Source organism: Oncorhynchus keta, unplaced genomic scaffold, assembly GCF_023373465.1.
Source record: "Oncorhynchus keta strain PuntledgeMale-10-30-2019 unplaced genomic scaffold, Oket_V2 Un_contig_17209_pilon_pilon, whole genome shotgun sequence".
Classification (NCBI taxonomy): domain Eukaryota; kingdom Metazoa; phylum Chordata; class Actinopteri; order Salmoniformes; family Salmonidae; genus Oncorhynchus; species Oncorhynchus keta.
The window spans coordinates 2,501-4,636 of record NW_026280348.1 but is presented as its reverse complement, the minus strand read 5'-3'; the positions used below and the strand labels follow the sequence as shown (position 1 = coordinate 4,636).

The 2,136-nt window shown below is 50.6% G+C and overlaps 1 long non-coding RNA gene across 6 annotated transcripts in view; it reads right to left on the bottom strand.

The window, feature by feature from the left end:
- Positions 1-1,469: 1,469 nt before the first annotated feature.
- LOC127919597 (uncharacterized) overlaps positions 1,470-2,136 on the bottom strand; it is a 1,822-nt gene continuing 1,155 nt past the window's right edge. For 3 of the 6 annotated variants that reach the window (XR_008103381.1, XR_008103379.1, XR_008103382.1), the window contains exons 2-3: positions 1,986-2,136; positions 1,614-1,695 (exon numbers count right to left, since the gene is read on the bottom strand). The exon at positions 1,986-2,136 is cut by the window's right edge. This is a non-coding gene — a long non-coding RNA (uncharacterized LOC127919597). Of the gene's footprint in view, positions 1,591-1,613; positions 1,754-1,793 lie in introns of those variants that run through there. The other 3 variants (XR_008103380.1, XR_008103384.1, XR_008103383.1) reach the window with 3 other exon arrangements.

Genomic DNA, 2,136 nt, shown 5'->3' with positions numbered 1-2,136 from the left:
ACAGAGAGTCAGAGGCAAAGCAATGAACTGGACAGAGAGTCAGAGGCTAAAGCAATGAACTGGACAGAGAGTCAGGTGGCTAAGAGAACTGGGTAGTGGCTAAGCAATGAACTGGACAGAGAGTCAGAGAGAGTCAAAGCAATGAACTGGCAGAGAGTCAGAGGCAAGCAATGAACTGGACAGAGAGTCAGGTGGAGTCAGTGGCTAAGCAATGAACTGGACAGAGAGTCAGGTGGAGTCAGTGGCTAAGCAATGAACTGGACAGAGAGTCAGTGGAGTCAGTGGCTAAGCAATGAACTGGACAGAGAGTCAGGTGGAGTCAGTGGCTAAGCAATGAACTGGACAGAGAGTCAGAGAGTCAGTGGCTAAGCAATGAACTGGACAGAGAGTCAGGTGGAGTAAGTGGCTAAGCAATGAACTGGACAGAGAGTCAGGGTCAGAGGCTAAGCAATGAACTAAGTGGCTACAAATGCAATGAACTGGCAGAGAGTCAGGAACTGGAGTCAGAGGCAAAGCAATGAACTGGACAGAGAGTCAGGTGGAGTAAGTGGCTAAATGAACTGGACAGAGAGGAAATGTCAGGTGGGTAAGTGGCTAAGCAATGAACTGGACAGAGAGTCAGGTGGAGAGTCAGAGGCAAAGCAACCAGGTAATAAATGAGCAACTGACCTCAGAGAGGAAATGACTACTAGGTAGATGGGTGGGTGGGTAGGGTGGGGTAGGTAGTAGGTAGGTAGGGTAGGTAGGTAGGTAGGTAGGTGGGTAGGTAGGTTGGTAGGTAGGTAGGTAGGTAGGTAGGTAGGTAGGTAGGTAGGTGGTAGGTAGGGGTAGAGTAGGTAGGTAGGGGGTGGGTAGGTGTGGGTGGGCAGGGTGGTAGGGGGTAGGTAGGTAAGGGTAGGTAGGGATGGTAGGTAGGTGGGGTAGGTAGGTGGGTAAGGGGTAGGTGGGGTAGGTAGGTAAGGGTAGGTTGGTAGGTAGGTAGGGTAGGTAGGTGAGTAGATTGGTAGGTAGGTAGATGGGTAGGGGGTAGGTGGGCCAGGTAGGTAGGTAGGTAGGCCCAGGTGTAGGTGTGCATGTAGGGGTGGGTAGGTAGATGGGTAGGTAGGTTGGTAGGTAGGTAGGTAGGTGGTAGGTAGATGGTAGGTAGGTTCCTAGGGTAGGTAGGTTGGTAGGTAGGTAGGTAGGGTAGGGGTAGGTAGCCATGGGTAGGTAGGTAGGTAGGTAAGGGTAGGTGTAGGTAGGTAGGGGTAAGGTAGTAGGGGTAGGTAGGTTGGGTGTACTGAAGAAACCAAAGAATAAGGAGCAATCCAAGTAGCCAACAGTTCCTAATACTGACCCACCTAGCCAACAGTTCCTAATACTGACCCACCTCGCCAACAGTTCCTAATACTGACCCACCTAGCCAACAGTTCCTAATACTGACCCACCTAGCCAACAGTTCCTAATACTGACCCAGTTCCTAATACTGACCCACCTAGCCAACAGTTCCTAATACTGACCCACCTGGCCAACAGTTCCTAATACTGACCCACCTAGCCAACAGTTCCTAATACTGACCCACCTGGCCAACAGTTCCTAATACTGACCCACCTAGCCAACAGTTCCTCCCTAGCCAACAGTTCCTAATACTGACCCACCTGGCCAACAGTTCCTAATACTGACCCACCTGGCCAACAGTTCCTAATACTGACCCACCTAGCCAACAGTTCCTAATACTGACCCACCTGGCCAACAGTTCCTAATACTGACCCACCTGGCCAACAGTTCCTAATACTGACCCACTTAGCCAACAGTTCCTAATACTGACCCACCTAGCCAACAGTTCCTAATACTGACCCACCTAGCCAACAGTTCCTAATACTGACCCACCTAGCCAACAGTTCCTAATACTGACCCACCTAGCCAACAGTTCCTAATACTGACCCACCTAGCCAACAGTTCCTAATACTGACCCACCTAGCCAACAGTTCCTAATACTGACCCACCTGGCCAACAGTTCCTAATACTGACCCACCTAGCCAACAGTTCCTAATACTGACCCACCTAGCCAACAGTTCCTAATACTGACCCACCTAGCCAACAGTTCCTAATACTGACCCACCTAGCCAACAGTTCCTAATACTGACCCACCTAGCC